We start from the raw sequence: 20,943 nt of genomic DNA, 5'->3' as shown, positions 1-20,943 counted from the left end.
ACTAGCTCCTTTAGTGTATTTTCCTCAGTACATTTTTTTCTGCCTCAGCAGCAGGAAGGGCGCTTTCAGAGATGTTTATTTTCCCTAATGAAATATAGCGATGCAGCCATCAGCCACAGCTGGTACCATTGAGTGAGGGTTCACACCACTCAGGAGCATTCAGAGCTGGCATAACCTACCATGTCCTCCTACCTGGAACAGTGACTTGCCCTGATCATGCCGTCCCTTCATTCTGCTCCTTCCTCACTACCCAGAGGTCCCATCCCAAGCCACCTTGAAGGCCAGAGACCCCGTTGTGAATAGGTTCCAGATGTAATGGCCTCACCCAGAATGCTCATGGCCCCCAGCCAGCTCAGAAGGACCCATCTGAGAGAATGGCTATCTAGTCTTTTATGTGGGCCAATTTTATTTTTATTGGCTTGGAGATGAAGGGGCTGTGACACATCTCGGCAAATTTGTGCAAGCGATATGCTCTCCCTGGGACCTTCGTAGCAAGAGGACAAGAAAGGCATTGAGTTGAAGAAACAACACTGCAGAGTCTGGGGACTTTTCTTAACCTGCTCTGCAACCCAAGAAGACCTGCATCCAGGGCCTTGAGTCAGAATCGAGGTGGATGTGGAGGGGCCCAGAGAGGAGTACCCAGAGGGAGGGGTTCCTTAGTACTCTAACCCAAGGCTCAGGAAGGCAGTGCTCGTGTCTGCCTCAGATGTCAGTCACCAGTCCTCCCAGATGCCTATTCCTTGGAAAAAGAGAAAAGCAGATCCTCCAAATGTTCACCTTTAGGAGAGTTGGTCACATCTGCCCAAACCATGTCTTCCTGGGAAATTGTGATCTAAACACCAAATGCTGCCTTCCATCGGGCTCAGCCCAGCCACTTCTCCTCATGAAGCCTTCCCTCACCTCTCAGCCTGACATGATGGGGAGGCCAGATGTCCCAGTTTGCCGGAGCCCATCCTGGTTTATACTTCCTGTCCACGTATTTATTAAGAGTGCCCATGTCACACAAGTGTCCCATTTGGATAAGATCTATAGGCCCCATTTCTCTCATTCTCCTTATCCTGGACCCTTACAGGCCTCTGTCAGATACTCATCAACTTGTATACTGCTCTAGGAGCACAAATCCACCTTCTCAGGGTGGTGGCCACACCGTCTCCTTCCTCATCTGCTGTCTGTAGCACAGTCTTCTGCCCCAGCCTGACCATGCAGAGGTGTGCAGGGAGCTGGTTAAAAAGCATGACTTGGACCTGGGCAGCTGGCTGTACAAAGAAATGCTCAATGTACAAGCAAATAGGCAAAGAGCCAACTTTAAGGACTGGTTGCAAGACAGTTGAGTGGCTCAGGACAATCTAGTACAATAAGAGCGGAGTAACCTCTAAGTTTTCATACCATCAGGAGACTACTACCTCACTTTTGTCCCCAAATTTAAAATAAATACCATTAGGAACAATAAAAATTTGCCATATGAATGAATGAATGAATGAATGAATGAATGAATGAATACAGGCACAAATGAGCAAGTGAAGAGAAGAACTCCTTGCCTCTAACCACACTGTGTGGACACTGAGCCCTTCTCTCTTCTGAGCTGGATAGCCTCTCGGGGTCTGGGTCAGCATGCCCACCTGGAAGCCCTCCCAGCTGGAGAAGTAGGTACCAAAAGCCACACAAGCTCTCCTGGGTCCCCTGCACTGAGAGGAAAATCTGTGGAAGAAAAGGGAGTGTACACATTTGCTGGGGTTGGGGCTTTTTAACTCTTCCCAAAACAGCATACCAAAGCCCTCGCTTCAAGTTAGGGTGGGAAAACAGGACAGCTCAGAGAGGGGATGTCACTTACCCAAGGTCACACAGCTACAAAATATCCAGCCTAGGGTTTTGACACTCTTCTCCCCAAACCTGAGGTCTCTCCAAGAAAACTAACAACTGAGATACAGAGAGATACGTGATAACTAGAGAGGGTGAACATTCCCATTCAGAGCTGGCAGTTAAAATGCATTGAGAGCAGTTCAGAGATGGTAACTCCCCATCGCCATTCATGATTTATACAGACGTTCCCCCATTAGCTCTAATGGATGTGGGGAGCATAAATCTCAGGGCACAGCTCCAGACAGGCTCTTGTGATCTAAATGCCACTAAAATCAATGGCATTGTCCCACCACTGATACAGCAATTGTGGTGCTTCATAAATAGGCCTGGTGGGGTCGGAAGGGGAGTGGGAGTGGTGTAGCCTGGCCTCAATGCTCCTGCAGGTGGGAATGGTGCCCGGAGAGTGAGCCAAAGCACAGATTCCGGAGCCAGCTACAGGCAAGTACTTGTGACCTGGCAAGTACTTCAGGAGAAGCGTCCCAAGGCTCAGTCTCAATGTCTGCAAAATGGGTCAAGTGAGCTATCATGCAAAAAGCCCTGAGAACAATGCCTGGCAGTGAAGTCAAGCTGCTTGCTGAGAAACTACAGAAGGCCTGTGAAGACCATTTAGGAGGGAACCACTTCCTTTGATACAAGGATAAGCTGAGCCTAAAAGTCATTAGGTTTGTCTTAGATTTGTCCTGGAGACTGTCCAGGCAGATTGCAACATGGGGGCCCAGCCAGCATGAGGGCAGTGATTCTGACATGGCCACTTGGAAGGCCAATACCTATGAGATTGTGCAGATGCCCAGAAAGCTGGGTGGAAGGCTGGACCTCAGCAGCAGGGTACAGCCAAACCTCTAGCCCAGCAGGGCATGGCTGCACACAAGACTTCATAGGCACATGACACAACCCCTGCGGGAGGCCCCACAAGTTCCACATGGTTCTCACAGCCATCCCACCTCTTTCTCTCCCCCTGGCTCATATAAGAACCGGTATCTGAGACTCGCTGGGAGACTGGAATTACATGCTACTCTAAACATCAACATTTCAATCCATGAGGACGTCTGTGCTCTCCAAGGATAACAGATACCAGAGACAAATCCACTCTGAATCCACTCAAAACAGGGACAAAATATAGTGAAGAGTGAAGAAAGCTTGCATTGAGACTTTATCTTGAAAATTAAAACTAAAAACTATAAAGATATATTTATTTTTAGCTTATCTTTTTAAATTGATGTGATCATTACAACTCTGCTAATTATTAGAATTGAACAAAGAATAAACTGTGACCTCACAAAGTCATTCCAACAAACCCAGAATAAAAGCCCAGCAAAGTGCATGATCTGATGGGAAGTAAGTGGCTCAGGACCTTCCTAGCTTTGTCCTAAGCCTGCCAGGCCACCCCTTCCTACACCCTGCACTGTAAAGACCAAGCACACAAATGGTGATGCAGGGAACCTGGAATTTAAAAAGTAAATGAATAAAGAAGCAAAAAAGAGCTCACAGGATTCCCAAGAAAGCAGGATAGATACACTGACTCAAGGAACCATGTGCTCAAGCTAACTACCAGGCAGCTTCTGGGAATCCTTCCATCTTCCCCAGATACCCCCCTTTTGGGCCGGTACAACCCCCACCCCAGCCCCACCCCCGCAGGCTTCTGGGTCCTACATTGAGAGGAGAGGTAGGAGGGGGAAGGGAGCCCAGGCCTTATTCTCTCAGCCTCAGGAAGATCTGAGCACCTCAGACAAGAGAAATGACCTAAGAATGATGGGATGCTAGTTTTCTCCCAACACTGAAATCAGGGAAGTGGCCAGGATAAAACCATTTCAGCCCTCCTCCTCCACCATGGAGGACTGTGCCCACCACGAGCCTGGCTGGGCTCCAGGTCTGCATCAGACAATAATAACATGGTAAGAGGCAGTTCCACGAGGACGATCCTCCCGCTTGGCCCAGACACAGGAGATGCACACACACACAATCGTGGCTCTTATCCAACCAATCTGCCCCCTGTTCTCTGGGGATATCAAGTAACCATGACTTACTCAAGCCCCTTCTACCTGCCAGGCATGTAACTCTCAGGCAACTCAATGATTCAGTTACTCACATTACACATGGGAGAGACAAGATGCAGGCCTGAGAAGTGGTGTAGACTGGGTTCTAACTCATGCCCTCCTAGCCTGGAAGGCCATGCTCTGAGTGGCCAAACTGGGCCACTCTCCAGTGATCCCCCTGGAGGCCGACAGCCCTGCATATCTGGTGGCTGGAACAGTGTGCAGCAGAGGTTGGTGCTCAAAAATAAACACCTCTGTGTTATGCAATGTACTCTATGCAAGTTATTCACAATAATCTGGAGAACTGGAAAAACCTGGCAGATAATTTAAGCTTCATGAAACTTCTGGCGAGCCACAATTATGTGGGTAAATCTTGACTATGAGCCCCTGAAGGTAGGAACTTAGTCAGATCCTTGCTTCACGTTCCCAGCACCCCATTGCTGCTTTGATTTCCATGACCAGCACACAGTAGGCACACAGTGAATATTCCTGGAGGAGAGAGACGGATGACTAGCAAGGAGGTTGGAACAGCTGGACCATGGCCAGCAAGGTCGAGAGCAGAGAGTGGGGTGGGAGGGGTGTGCTCCAGAAACAAGGCCGCCACGACAACGGGGAACCCCAGATGTGTCCGAGCTTCCCTCCAGCTCTGAACTTTCTGTCCCTTTCAGGATCTCTGCGTGGGCCCAGGGCAGCCAGGGCCCCTGGTTTGACACCTTCAGCAGAGGTTTGACTCAGTCACATCCTCCAAATGTTTCCCAGCCATTTTAAATATGGAAATTTTTGTCCTGAATAGAAGAAAATGCTCTGAAAAATTATGTTTTGCCTTTCAAATGAGCAAAGAGTCCCTGAATTTTGGAAGTAAACAAATTAGGGTAGAAGATCTCCAAATAATCGCATAAACTCCAATTTCCTATGTTTTAACATAAACATCAAAATAAAAAACTTAGGCATATATGAGGGGGGAAAAAATCCCGCCTGATGCTGTTGCATTCTTTAGAAGCCGAAACCTAAACGACTAAATTGGCAGTTTATTAACAGGAAAATTATGCTAAGTAGCTTCATGTTGATGTCAAGAATTTTATGCAGCCAGTTATGGTGCAGTACCCTGAGTGTCTCATTTGCATTTTCTCATTTAGGGAGAACAATGGCTCTAAATGAGTGCAGCATGTTCACATTACACACCCAAGAACATTTGCACAGACGGGAAGGAATATCTTGATACCAGAGTGATTGAGGTTTTTGTTCATTCTGCTCCAGCCTAGACTCACGGGGCAGGGGGCAGATTAACGGCACTTAGAATGGTAGCAACGGGTCGGGGGCCAGAGCACTTCAACGTCTCAGAGGACAAGCTGCCACGGCCCACGAGGCTCCTCATTCTTCAGACCTCACCTGGCTTGTTTGGTTCAGTGAGAAGTGGGAGGTGCATGACAGACAAATAAATACCTGCTCCAGGTGCTCGTGGGCCCAAGCTTCAGGAGGCGGAGAGGGAGCCGCGCACAAGGCCCGCCGCCAGACCCGGCCTGTCGCCCCCATCTCAAACTCCCAGTGGGTGTCTCCCCCCACCTCACCCCCGGTTCAACCGACGCTGCTGAAAACATGAACCTGCCGAGCATCCCCTGCACGTAGCCCTCTGCTGGGTAAGGGAGCGAGCAGAAGAAAGGACCGGGCCGCTGAGTTCATAGCAGCAACTTCCACAGTGGCCAAACTGTGGAAGGAGCCTCGGTGTCCATCGAAAGATGAGTGGATAGAGAAGATGTGATCTATGTATACAATGGAATATTCCTCAGCCATTAGAAACGACAAATACCCACCATTTGTTTCAACCTGGATCGAACTGGAGGGTATTATGCTGAGTGAAGTCAATCGGAGAAGGACAAACATTATATGGTCTCATTCATTTGGGGAATATAAAAAATAGTGAAAGGGATTAAAGGGGGAAGGAGAAAAAATGAGTGGGAAATATCAGTGAGGGAGACAGAACATGAGAGACTCCTAACTCTGGGAAACGAACTAGGGGTGGTAGAAAGGGAGGTGGGTGGGGGGTTGGGGTGCCTGAGTGACGGGCACTGAGGGGGGCATTTGATGGGATGAGCACTGGGTGTTATGCTATATGTTGGCAAATAGAACTCCAATAAAAAAAAAATTAAAAAAAAAAAAAGAAAAAAAAGAAAGGACCATGCCTGCGCTCCAGCAGCTTGTGGACTGAGAAGACAGTCCTTAGAATCCATGTAATTAGTTATAACCAAGTGCTGGATCACGGCCATGGACTGGGAACGGATCACTAGAAGGAGGTACTCGTGGGTGTCTGGGAATGGACCAGAATTTTAGCACACCCAACCAGAAAACGGACAGCATTCCAGGAGAAGGAGCCGTACCAGCTAAAGTGTGAGGGCACTAGCGAGCTCGGCTTCTGAGAGAGACCATCAGAAAGACTCGTGTTCTTCTGTGCAAGGCTCACTCTTCCAAAAGAGCTTCAGGCCATCAGCAGAGGCTTGCCTCAAGTGGGAAATGTCACCCAATCTAGACTTAATACAGCAGAAACAATGCTATGTGTTTTCTAATCTCCTTTCATATCCGTCCTTTTCTGAGAACATGGAAAGCCGTGCTTCCCAGGCCCCTGCCGTCGGGCTGGACCAGGTAACTAGTTCCCTGCGAAAGATAAACTTGCATCTCAATCACACCCAGCTTTAGGGGGTATTTGCCACTGCCGCACAAACTACTTTATCTTGACTAAAACATTGGATAAATTGATTCATTACTGAATCCTGACTTCATATACTCAGGCAATCATTTACAGAATATTTATTAAGGACCAATGATAGGCTAGGCAGTCCATTCAGCATAGGGAACATGGTAGTAAGCGAGAACAGCACTCTTCCTTCATGAGCTTATAGTCGAATAGAAATCAATCCCACATATTAATGGTTAGGGATCACAAAATCTAATTTCTTTCTAAAAAAAAAAGAAGAAGAAGAAGAAAGAAAACTTAGAGCATTTTCTTAAATTACTAAATTGAAATAGGATCCTCTGATCCAGAATTTCTTTTAATTCTTTTTTTTTTTTTTTTTTTTGATCCAGAATTTCATTCACTCTAAGTTTCTATCACTGGCCAGTTGGCTTTTTAGCAAATCCCTTACCTGATTCCTGAAAATCAGAGTCTGTCTACACCCGGAGTCACCCTGTAGACAGTTGCCCTCTGGTTTATAAATGGTTTTTTTCTGACTCACATCTGGAGAGTAAGCCCTAGAGGTTCATTATCACAGACCACACTCCTGATAGGGCCCTAACTTCAGAAATATCAAAGAGGTCTATGAGAGAAATACCTTCTTGTCTTCAGGACAATACTAACGTGATAGAATGACAGAAATACATTGATTTTTTTAATGTGCTTCGAGGCCACCTTTGTGGCTCAGTTGAGTGCCTAACTCTTGATTTCAGCTCAGGTCATAATCTCAGGGTTGTGAGATCAAGCCCCGCTTGTCCTTTTCCCTCTGCTCTTCCCCCTTTCTCACACACTCATGCTCTCTCTTATTCTCCACCCCCCTCTCAAATAAATAAATAAAATCTTTTTTTTTAAATGTGCTTTGTATTTTTTAAATTATCTATACTGAGGTATAACTTACATGAATTAAAATGCACCCATTATAAACATAATTGTGATGAACCTTGACTAACGTGTGTGTTTGTGTAACCACCAACTACAATAAAAACATAGAAAGTTTCCATCACAGTGAAAAGTTCCCTAGTTCCCCATCCCAGTCAATCCCACCAAACCTAGGCAAATGCTGATATGCTTTCTATGACCGTAGATTAGATTAGTCTTTTCTACAGTTTCAATTAAATAATATCACACAATATGTACTTTTTCACCTTGGCTCCTTTCACCCAATGTAATTTTTTTGAGTACCATCCGTGTTGTTACATATTATCAGTAATTCGTTCCTTTTTATTGCTGGATAGTATTCCACCATGTGGATTTACCACTGTCTATCCATTCACCTATTGGACATTTGGATTGTTTCCATCATCTATCTGTTATTAATAAAGCTTCTGTGAACTTCCATGCACAAGTTTTAGGATGAATGAGTTTTCATTTCACATCAGTAAATACTTAGGAATGGAAGCAATAGGTCTATCAATGTATCTCTATAGGAAAATGCCGAAGTATTTTACAAATTGTTGTACCATTGCATGTTTGATGAGGCATAAGAAGGATCCAGTTGCTCCATATTCTCTCCCACCAGGTATTTTGTTAATTGTAGCCATTCTAATGGCATGTGGCTCCTTGTCATTTCAATTTTCATTTCCCTAGTGACAAATAAGGTGAAAAATCTTTTCATGTGTTCACTGACCGCTCATATTTGTGTGTGTGTGATATCCATTCAAATATTTGCCCTTTTTTAAAATTAGGTTGTTTGTCTTTGTATCGCTGACTTATAGGTGTTCTTTATACATTCTGGATACTGCTTCTTCATCAGAAACTTACACTGAGGGACACATGGGTGGCTCAGTGGCTGAGCATCTGCCTTCAGCTCAGGTCAGGATCCCAGGGTCCTAGGATCAAGTCCCGCAATGGGCTCCCCAAGGGGAGCCTGCTTCTCCCTCTGTGTCTCCTCCTCTCTCTCTCTGTGCCTCTCATGAATAAATAAATAAAACCTTTAGAAAAAAAAAAGAAACTTACATTGAATTATTTTCTCTCAATCTGATGTTTGGCTTTTCATTTCATTCACAGTGTCTTCAAAAGAGCAGAATATTTTACTTTTGATGGAATCAAACTTAACAATTTTATCTTCTCAAATTTGTGCTTTCTGGGTACTACCAATCTTTGCCCATCTCAAGCTCATGATTTTTCTCTCATGTTTTTCTGGAGGTTTTGTAGTTTCAGCATTTATATTTAGGTTTGTGATCCAATTTGAGTTAATTTTTATGTATAATAAGGTTGAGGATCATTTTTTTCCATATGAGTATCCAGGGGTTCCAGCACCATTTGTTGAACAGACTACCATTTCTCCATCAAATTACCTTGGTATCTCTCTTACAAATCACTTCCCCATCTATCTGAGGGACTACCTCCAGCTTCTATTCTAGTCCTTGATCTCTGAGTCTACAGCTACAACATTACCACACCATCTTGACTATTGTAACTTAATGGCAAGCAGTTCAATCAGGCAGTCTACGTCCTCCACCATCATTCTTCTCTTTTTAAGTTGTTTTAGCTGTTCTAGGTCATTTCCATGTTCATATAAAATTTAGAACTCCATCTTCAGAGGATATTTCAAAGTACGGTAAAGTTTCACGGCATTGGCTTTGCCAGAAAAAAAACTCAAACTAGATCCAGAGATGAAAACTGAGATGCAGCTCAGAGCTTGGTTAGTTCTGTGCAGTGATGGGGAAAATGGCCTATTACGGAGACACAGCATTAGTCTGTCAGTAAATGACTGTTCTACCCAGAGATGTGTGCTCCAGGAGCCACCCACTCCTCAGATCTGTGATTTGTTTTGTTTAAGAGAGGAATAGCTTTTAGACACACATGCCCTGCTTTTAAATTGTTAATCATGGAGACAATCAACCCTCAAAGTCCTGCCTCTGGCTCTCTCCTGCCTTTTACCAAATCCTAGCCAACAGCTTGGGGTTACCAGTTGGAATCTTCTGAACTCAAGGTGAGTTGGCCAGGGCCACTCACTGGCACTCACAGGGGTGTGAATAGTGATAACAAAACACCATGATGTATGTGGAAATTTGGAAAGGTTGAAGTTGTGCACCACTGCTGATATGAATAGCACCCTTCATAATGAATACTTGAGAGAGAGCGTAGGACAGAAGCTCTCTTCATGACTTTATGGCTTTGGTTGGGTATCAGAGCGACCTCCATTTGTCGACAATGGGGCAATTCATTTTAAGAAAAACAAGAGGACAGGTCTAGATCAGGAATTCTGATGGCACCTGAATCATTATTGAGATAAAACTTTAAAAGATAATCAGCCCCACCCCTATGATCTCCCTCCCTTGGTCTTTGTCCTAAAGTCAAGAATCCAGATCAAACCAGATGAATATACATTATCATCAGCCGATCTTTATACTTTTACTTTTTCTCGAAGACTGCGTGATTATATTCACTACTAGCTGAGAAAATATCTGGGAGTGGCTAATGTCATCCCCCCTGTGGAATTCATACCCACATGAGGTGGTCAGTATCCCTATACCTGACCCCTGGGCCTGAACCCACCTCACCCACACATAAGGGGAAGCCAGGCTAAAAAGCAATTGCAAGCATTCACCCATCAAGACCTTACTGAGAACCCCTGCAGTACTCAGCCCGTCTGGGTACTGGTGCACTTGGTATCCAGAGATGGCCACCACCCCTGAGCACAACATAGATGATAATGCTTGAAAACAATATTTTTACAAAGGTGATCCTGAAGCTAGTGGGTTCCCATCCACGAGGAAGAGCAGCCTCTCATCTATGGCCTTTATGGGGAGCTTCACACACACACACACACACACACACACACACACACACACACACGTCATGGCACCACAGTCTTCATTCTTCCCCAGGAAATGTTCCTGTTATGGAAATTATCCTGATTTCCCTTACCCCATAGATAAGTCAAAAGAAGAAGAAAAGGTGGGTTTTTTTTTTTTTTTTTTTGCGATTCTAGGGGTATTTCTTTCAGTTGTGAGGTTTAACATATTTTAGCATTGTGTGTGCTGGATATAATGAAGGGATAGATTCAAGTGAGGCAGGGAAGCCAGCTCCAAATGGAGCTCCTTGCACAGGAAGACGATCCTAGCTGCATAATACACTTTCGGCTTCAAAAAAGTTTGAAGGGATTCAATTTGTAAAAACCAATCAGACTTCAAATATTGAAAATAAAGCCAGTTTGAACAATTCTCTCTCTTACTCCCATCCTTTGTGAATGAAATTAAGAAAGGCATATCACCATTTCACATGCAAGATAAAGCACTGTTTCATATAAAAGGTGGTTTCATTTTTTTTTCAAAGTCTGGAGCCTCCTATGTTAATGTGGGAATTATTACCGAGCCATGCATGGGAGCTGGTGGCATGTCGGTGTGTTAACTATAACTTCCAAAGCCGGGTGGCAGGTGGGCAACCATCACTTTATCCTCAATCATGGTTTCACGTTACACAAACCACATCCTACATCCAGAACTAACTATATGCCAGACAAAGAGAAGACACAGGGACCCAGAGACCCATCAGCTTTCAGAAGAACAGAAAATGAAACTGAAGAGCTCCAACAGGCAGCAAACTTGGCAAAAGGCATTTTAATGACTATAAAGAGTTTAGGTTCAATCCTCATGGAAGCTGAAATAGAAATGGCTATTCCCCCTAGGGGGGCTGAGAAGTGTAGCAGACAGATCAGAACATTAGTTTCAACTTAACAAAAGCCACCGGGACCGCTGCTTCCATGCCTGAAGTGGTCCTCTTGCTGAGGCTGGACCTACACGGTACAGGTGTCCCGTCGTTGGAACAAGAAAGTCATGCACATCTCACTGGGCTCCCTGCCAGATGGAGCTGGGCAGCAGTCACCAAGGGCTGGGGGGATAAGGCTACCTGTGGAGGCACAGTCTGGTGGATGCTCTCTTCAAGAGCCCATGGACCAGGGGAGGCTGCCCCACAAGGTAGAGGTAGAACAAGGAGGCCTCGTGGGGCCCCTAGGTGGCTCAGTTAGTTAAGCGGCTGACTCTTGCTTTTAGCTCAGGTCATGATCTCAGAGTTGTGAGATTGAGCCCTGCATTGGGCTCTGCACTCAGTGGGGCGTCTGCTTGGGATTCTCTCTCCCTCTGCCCCTCCCACGCTCATTCTTTCTTTCTCTCTCAAATCAATCAATCAATCTTAAAAAAAAAAAAAAAGGATAAGGAGGCCTTCTCTGGGCCCAAGAGGTGAAAACCAGCCAACATCTCAGCTTCTGAGGCCAGGAAGAAAATTGCAAAGCAGGACATAACTTCTTCTCCAAATCCCCCATTCCACACTAGTTTTTTTTTTTTTTAAGATTTTATTTATTTATTCATGAGAGACAGAGAGAGACAGAAGCAGAGACACAGGCAGAAGGAGAAGCAGGCTCCATGCAGGAGCCCAACATGGAACTCAGTCCTGGGTCTCTAGAGTCAGGCCCTGAGCTGAAGGCAGCACTAAACCACTGAGCCACCTGGACTGTCCCCTCACACTAGTTTTGAAAGGGCAGTTCCAGGACAAATCAGAGGCCATCCTGTTTCATCCTGCTGAAATAAACCCCTGGAGCACAGCACCATGAGCAGTGAAGAGGTTAGGAACCAACAGAGGCTGGAGAAGTGGTCAGAGAACTCCAGGTCAGCATCAGGAGAACCCAGAGGATGGGGCAGGTACTCTCAGGTCCAGAAAAGGCTCCTTATCCTTTTTTCTTTTTTAAGATGGATTGATTGATTGACTGATTGATTTGAGAGAGAGAGAGAGAGAGAGAGAGAAAGAAAGAAAGAACGAACGAACGAGCATGGGAGGAGCAGAGGAAGAGAGAATCCCAAGTAGACGCCCCGCTGAGTGCAGAGTCCAATGCGGGGCAAATAAAGAAAGAGTGGGGAGGTAAAGAGGGCCAAGGGGAGGGTAGCAGGTGCCGCAGCACTAGACGGTTCTGTCCCCAGCATGGACCTGGGTGGTGGAGAGAGCCTGCATGCACAGGAGATGGCTTTCCGGCCTGGTGAAGGGAGCGGCACCATTCACTCAACATATTGGTACTGTTCCAAGCCTGGCAGCAGCCCTGTGAGTTGAAAGAGTGGATAAGTGGAGGACTCCTCACTAGCACTTAGCAGATCATGAGTGTTCTACAAACAGCTGTTGCATAGCCAAATGGCCCTCCCTGCTCAAAGATCTCAGGATGAGAGCCCATGGAAGCAAAATTCTCCCAGATGCAGGTGCAGAGCCCCCGGGGTGTCCCATTAGAGCCTGTACATCTTGCATGCCTGGGAATCTCCATCCCTTCAGTTGGGAAACCTTCCCAGAAGAGACCCATGTACTGTATGACTTGGCGTTAGAGTAAGTAAGCGACCTCCAACTTTATCATTGGAAGCAGCACCTTCCGTTCCCCTAGAAGCAGGATACCTCCAGAGAGTGAGGGGTAGGATTGAAAAGAGGTCACAGAAAAGGGTCCCTGAAGGCAAACTCCTTTGTGAAAGGGAACTGGAAGCATCTGACAAGACACACAACTGCCCTCAAGGAGATAATTTTCCTCTTAGGAGTTGCAACATGATCTAAAGTGCCAGAGACAAAATGGGCTGAGACCAGATGGAACCATGGGAGAGGGGAAAAACAAGAGAAGTGGGTAAACTATCAGAGAAGGTTCTTCAGCCCTAAGCAATTTATATCAGAAGGAAGCAAGCAAGGAAGGAAGGGAGAAAGCAAGAGGGAAAGAAAAGAAAAGACAAGGAAAGGAGAGGAAAAAGGGGAAGTAAGAAAGAAAGAGATGTTGATCAGACCAATAAAGGGAAACTCAGAGAATCCAAAATCCTGGGAAGGACAGGAATCCAATGGGCCCAGGACCTGCCCTGGGAGGAGAGAAGGGCAGGAGCTTCCAGGCCACCTCTTCAGGGCACAGTGCAAGGACAACTCTATTCCAGATTCAACATCCAGAGGAGAGGTCTGAGAGGCCCAATCCAACCATGTGCCATGGCGCCCAGGACTCTGAGCAACAAGCCCTGAAGTCATGTAGAAGAAGGTCCCCCAAAGACAAGAGGGCTGCTTACCAAGCAAAGAAAGGAGATGCCACATGGCTGAAATAAAAAACACACATCACTACCACCTCTGTGCTGCCAGGCAGCACATGCATACCTACATATGTAGATTCATGAACATGTGTATACACACACACACACACACACACACACACACACACCTGTCCAGACAGCCATATACTACTGGGCTTTGGAGCTAGACTGTCAGAGTTTGAATCCTGGCTTGGCCAACACATGACACTAGAAGAGATATTTAAACTTTCTATGGTTATTTCCTCATTCATAAAACAGGGATAATATCCCTAATTAAGGTTTACTGGGAGGATTAAATTACTAATGCATGTGAACCTTTAGTAGTAGTGCATGGCACCTACTAAATGACAAGTGTTAACTGTGGAGGTTTCCCTCCATATGCTCAAAAAAATCTCCCCCTCACCCCCCATCTAACATGCTGCTACCATCACATCCCTCTCAATAGGAAATAGCCCAGACTCAATCTAGTCACTGCATCCAACTTCAAGCCCTAGAGAATGTTCTGGGTAACATTCATCCTTCCTACCTCAATATTCTATGGCCTACAGACTAAATGGTCAACATACCCACCACCAACACACCTTACTACATCATGGAAGAAGGGAGTAAGAAAAAGAAAGAACGTTTCAAGATTATATGATCCACAAACCAAAGAACTAGAGAGAGAATCCTGTTGTTCTCTATACTACCCCTTTGCCTAATCCAAAGGGATGGATGTCAGATTCCAATAAGACCTGGCCCTGGCTATTTGGAGGGATCTCAGGAGCAAAGGCATGAACTCAGTAGTAACATCCCTAAGAACACCCAACACTCCTGGCTCTCATTCTGGGCTTGCTGGACAACCTTCTGATGATTAGAAGAGTTCCATAGCCTCCAAGAGCCTCTACTAGAGCAACTGACCGTCTAGTCATCTGCTAGACCCCTTGTCCCCTTAGAACCTAGGAAATTGACTTTTATAGGACAAACCTGAGGAAGTTTGTATGAGGTTAGCCTGAAGGAAGCAGTCTCTTTTAGGACTTGATTCTCCTTTATATGAGCTGAGGCCTTGGGGCATACAACTGAAGAACAGCTATTTATTATTAAGATATAACTTTATCTAGGTCTTATTTCTAAGGCAATAGTTGGAAAGTTCCAAAATAGAGAGTAGGAGACATCTCTCAACCATGCTCTCCTCACCAATACTTCTAATACTCCTCTTGATGAGAATCATTCATTCATTTATTCTTTTTTTTTTTTTTAATTTAGATTTTGGTTTCTGGAGTCAAGCTGTCTTCCAACAAGATCGTATTGAGCCACTTCTCTGTGACAGGCTCCATGATGTGAAAGAAAGGGAGCTAAACCAGAAGCTGGGAGATCTAGTTTTTCCTACCAGCTGTGTGATCCTACCAGCTGCATTGTCCTCCAAGGCTGCAGGTCCCACTGTCACACAATCGACGTGTGACATGGGACAGAATGATCTGGCATGCCTTACTCGGACTGAATCACCCCCAATTCTACACAAGTTGGAGAACTCACATTCCAGCTGGTCATCTCTGGCCAACAGTGTCCTTTGCCAAGTCCAGCAAAGCTGCTAGACGCCTTCTGGAGGGAGGTATGGCCGGGCCCAGATGGCTTATTAAAACAAGAAGTCCTTGTGATGGCAAACTAGCCATTGAGAAGAGGCGTGCAAGTTAGCTAAAACATCTGAGCCTCCCATTTACTTTGGATGATTTTTAAATTTCATTTTGGCTAAAGAAATCAGCCCATCTGTCTGGCTTCTGGAACAATTAGAGAACAGAGTAGAACTTAAAAAAGCAGAAAATGAAACAAACAAACAAAGGTGGGAAATACAACCAAGAAAGAGAGGCTTAATTCCTTGGAAGTGCCCAGAGAAGAGAGATGGGAACTGGACCCCCGCAGTGGGTGTGCAGATACTGGGCCTGGGTAGGACATGTTCACGCCAGGGGCTGCTCACCCCCTGATTTGCCTTGAAAACCCCCTGGCAGTTTGTGTGAGAGGAGGGCAAAGAGCTGACCATACTTTCCCTCAACATAAGCAGCAGAGAGAAGGTTTGGAGAAATAGCACACAACAGCACAATGTAGCGTTCCTTGCCTGATGGAGGGGCTCACACGGGAAGCTCTCCTCAGGGAAGTTGAGGTCAAGTGGTCTGTGTCCATGGTCCTCCAACAGTAGCCCGTTCACATTTCAGGTTGGGTTGGGTTGGGCTGGACTGGGTGAGCCAAGGCCTGAAAGCAGTCATGTCAAAAAGCAAGTTATCCACACTCCAGAGAAGAAGTTTGTCCAGCAAGCCCAGAATGAGAGCCAGGAGTGTTGGGTGTTCTTAGTTCAAAGCACTGTTACAATCAGCACTGGGGCACAGGGCACAGGAGGGAGAGCAGGCTGAAATTGAGAACATCACAAGAAACCAGAGAGGTCAAGAGACACCCCTAGGCCACATAGTAAACATAAACACTCTGATACCCGGTCTAATGTCATTTTGCATGGCATCTAGAAGGTGGAAGGGAAGTTTCTCAGAGAGCTGATAGGCTGGGAATTTACACATATGCAGGGGAAAAAAGTGAAAACCACCAACAGACTGGGGATTTGGAGTTTGGCTAGGGTGAGAGGCCAAGCAGAGGGAGTTATGGGGTCACAGTTATTTTTACACTTGTCTGCTGAAAGGAGCAATAAGGAAAAAAGGAACTGAGATAAGGCAGGACAAGAGGAATGCTAGGGGCAGTAGGGTGTTTATGGAGTTACAGAGCATTGCCCGTTGGTGCATGAAGAAGTTCACCCATTCATCTGTTGAAGGACATCTCGGCTCCTTCCATAGTTTGGCTATTGTGAGCACTGCTGCTATGAACATTGGGGTGCAAGTGTCCCGGCGTTTCACTACATCTGAATCTTTGGGGTAAATCCCCACTAGTGCAATTGCTGGGTCATAGGGTAGCTCTAACTTCTTGAGGAACCTCCGCACTGTTTTCCAGAGTGGCTCCACCAGCTTGCATTCCCACCAACAGTGCAAGAGGGTTCCCATTTCTCCGCATCCTCACTGGCAAGATGTGGTGTATTTATGCAATGGAATACTATTCAGCCATCAGAAACATCAACATGGATGGAACTGGAGGGTATTGTGCTGAGTGAAATGAGACAGTCAGAGAAATACAATTATCATATGGTTTCATTCATACATGGAATTTAAGAAATAGTGAAAGGGGCCATAGGAGAAGGAGAGGAAACTGAGAGGGGAAAAATTAGAAAGGAAGACAAACCATGAAAGACTCTTGACTGGGAAACAAACAAAGGGTTACAGAAAGGGAGGTGGGTGGGGGTTGGGGTAACTGGGTGACGGGCACTGAGGAGGGCACAGGATGTGACAAGCACGGGGTGTTATACTATATGTTGGCAAACTGAAATTAAATTAAAAAAAGAAGAAGGGCAGACCCGGTGGCTTAGCTGTTTAGAGCCACCGTCAGCCCGGGGTGTGATCCTGGAGACCTGGGATCGAGTCCCACATCGGGCTCCCTGTGTGGAGCCTGCTTCTCCCCCTGCCTGTGTCTCTGCTTCTCTCTCTGTCTCTCTCATGAATAAATAAATAAAATCTTAAAAAAAAAAAAAAAAAAGCAGCAGCAGAAGCAGCTCAACCAGAGAGAAAGCAGAAATAGTCCACCTATGAGGGTCCTAGTAACTTCCTTTACATCCATTCAGAGATTTACCCTCAGAGAAATAAGGCCCTTGCTAATTACCTCTAAGGTTGGTGCCCCTTCTTCCCCCTCATTCTATGATTCTGGCTTCTCTAAAGCTTTTCCAGGCCCCTTCCCAGAGGGCAGGATGGGCCTCGCTCTGGTATCATCTGATAAGCTCCTTTCAGTTGCTGCTGGGGCATCGAGGGATTCATGCACAACCAACCATATGCTCCCTACAGGGCATCTGAACCCCCCAGGGTCAATGCAGAGCCAGTTGTGAGAGGAGCAGGAAATTTGTGACAGGCAGTTTGTGACTCTCCCTGCCACTAGCCACCACCACCCCCACCCCATACTTGTTTACTAATTTAAGAGGGAGGGCACACTTGTGGGAAAGGCTGCAACCTGTGCCTGTGACCTGCAACCTTGTGGGCAAGTATCAGATGGTCCGTAAGGCCTTGAACTCCAGTGACAGTGAAGCCCTAGAGCTCCGGGCAGAAGAGACAGGAGGCAGATACAGGGGACTTGGGGGTGCCTTCTCTACTGCTACCGTACATCTCTGCAGCCTGTCTGTTCCATAGCTTTTTTTTTTAATAAATTTATTTTTTATTGGTGTTCAATTTGCCAACATACAGAATAACACCCAGTGCTCATCCCATCAAGTGCCCCCCTCAGTGCCCGCCACCCAGTCACCCCCAACCCCCGCCCTCCTCCCCTTCCACCACCCCTAGTTCGTTTCCCAGAGTTAGGAGTCTTTCATGTTCTATCTCCCTTTCTGATATTTCCCACTTATTTTTCTCCTTTCCCCTTTATTCCCTTTCACTATTTTTTATATTCCCCAAATGAATGAGACCATATAATGTTTGTCCTTCTCCGATTGACTTATTTCACTCAGCATAATACCCTCCAGTTCCATCCACGTTGAAGCAAATGGTGGGTATTTGTCATTTCTAATGGCTGAGTAATATTCCATTATATAGCAGCAATGTCCACAATAGCCAAACTGTGGAAGGAGCCTCGGTGTCCATCAAAAGATGAATGGATAAAGATGATGTGATTTATGTATGCTCCATAGCTTTTTAATGCCCTTTCACATCCCTAGCCCAGCCATAGGGCTAGAAGCTTCTAGAAGGCCCACCCATCAGCTATCAGCAGGCTCCATCCCCCACCTCAGCAGAGACTGCACATGAGCACAGTGAGCTTGTCTTTGCACAGCCTTCCTCCTGGGCTCCCCCTTCCTGCCTACCTGGGATCAGCTCCTCATCTGCTGCTCCTGCTCAGCTCCGCAGCCCATGCTTTCCACAGTAAGGCTTTTTTTTTTTTTTTTTAGTTTTTAATTTTTTTTGAAGATTTATTTGACACAGAATGAGAGAGAGAGAGAGCGCAAGCAGAGGATAGCAGCTGAGGGAGAGGGAGAGGGAGAAGCAGACTCCTCGCTGAGCAGGGAGCCCACAATAGGGCTCCATCCCAGGGCCCCGGGATCATGACCTGAGCTGAAGGCAGATGCTTAACTGACTGTGCCCCAGGTGCCCCAGTGATGCTTTTTCCTTTTCTAAATGCCCAGATGCTCAGGCAGTACTGGCCACAGTCCAGGGGCTCCCTAGCTCTCCAGCCCCACTCACAATCACATATCCCTGCAGGAGGGGGCCATCTGAGTTGGTTGGGAACCATAGCACAGTGATGGTGATTGTGTGGGCATCTCACCATGGCCCCTGGTTCAGCCTCACCACGTGGCCCTCATCCCACTCATGGCTTCTCTATCCTTACATCCTTACCTTGCACAGTTCAAGTTCTAGCCCCTATGTAGGCACATATTCTCAAATATTAGTTGGGTTAACAAATAAATGCAGGAATAAATGACATACATACTCAAGGTATTTTCCCCCAGGAGGCCTCAGTGGTTGGTATGTATTTCTGAACTTTTGCATTCATTCATCTGTAGTCTAGACTCACACATAAAAACCAACTTACTTGGTTATAAAATTCTTAAATTCCAGCTACATCCCAGGATTACAAACCCAGTTTTCCTAACTACAAGCTTACACACAGGACTTTTCCCTTTTGTCCTTGAAGTTAAAAAATGTTGCCAGACCCTCTGAACCCCCGGTCAGTCTTAATATCACTAAGTGTGATACACCAAGACCAGGGTACTTCCTGACACTCAGAATTTCATGCACAAACCACCACCTATGAAATATTCTTGCCAAGAATAGTAAACCAAAATGAAGGTGCTAGATCTAATTTCCATTTGCAATAAGTACAGAGAACAGAAGAACAAGTTAAATGATAAAGTTAACAGATAAATCCAGATGGTAGGACATTCTGTAAAACAACTGAATCTGCTTCTATACCATAAAAAAATATATTTAAAAAGGCAGCATGCTCTAGGTTAAAATAAACCTTTTTAAAAAAAGATTTTATTTATTCATTTTTGTGTATGAAGGGGGTGGAGGGGCAGAGGGAGAGGAAGAGAGAATCCCAAGCAGACTCCTTGCTGAGCACAGAGCCTGATGAGGGGCTCAATCACACAACCTTGATATCATGACCTGAGCCAAAATCAAGAGTCGGACATTCAAACAACTGAACCACGTAGGCGCCCCTAAAACAGACTTTTAAACATAGCACTCTTGTTAAATATCATTGCATAATAAATTATTCCAAAATTGAGTGACTTAAACAATGATAAACATTTGTTATTTCAAAGTTTCTACGGATCAGGAACTGGGAAGTGAACTGGGTAGATGGTGGGAGTTCAGAGTCTCTCATGAGGCTGCAGTTAGGACAGGAGCTGGGGCTGTAGACTCCCCTGAAGGTCTGACTGGAAGTGAGGACGTACCTCTGAGTCTTCTCGCTCACATGGCCAGTGAGTGTACAGTCAATGTTGGCAGGAGGTGTCAGTGAATCCCCACGTGAACTTTCTACAGGCTACTGAGCGTCCTCATGGACATGATACCTGGCTTCCTCACAATGAACGCTCCAAGGGAGAACAGGATGGAAGATCCACTATCTTGTATGGCCCAGCCTTGGAAATCAGATATCATTACTTCTACCACATTCCTTGTTAAAAGAAAACCACTAAATTCAGCCCACATTCAAGGCAAGGGGAATTAGTGTCCATCTTTCATCTTTTGAAAAAAGGGGTGTGAAAAAATTTGAGGACATAGCTTAAAAACACCGTAGCAAATAAAGATGACATACAAACTTGGTTTTTGGATTATAATGAGGACAAAGCAACTGTAAAGACATTTTTCTAAACATTCAGGGACATTTGATTATGGGTAGGTATGAGACAATGCCAAAGATTATTGTTAATTTTAGTAGGTATGATCACCTCATTGTAGCTGTATGAGAAAATATCTGTGTTTTTAGAGATGTATACCAAATATGTAGAGAGGATGAGGTGATGTCTGAGATTTGCTTTAGAATACTTCAACAATGTACTGCATATTTGAAAGTTGCTGAAAGAGTAAATCTTAAAAGTTCTCATCAGAAAGAAAACAATTTGCAACTTTGTATGGCAGATGTTAATTATACTTGTTAGGGCGAGCACTTTGCAATATACACAAATATCAAATCACTATGAAACAGATATGATGTTATATGTCAACTATACCTCAGGTTAAAA

The sequence above is a fragment of the Vulpes vulpes genome, chromosome 12, assembly GCF_048418805.1.
Source record: "Vulpes vulpes isolate BD-2025 chromosome 12, VulVul3, whole genome shotgun sequence".
Classification (NCBI taxonomy): Eukaryota; Metazoa; Chordata; class Mammalia; order Carnivora; family Canidae; genus Vulpes; species Vulpes vulpes.
The sequence above is the reverse complement of the archived record's forward strand: the minus strand, read 5'-3'. Positions refer to the sequence as shown.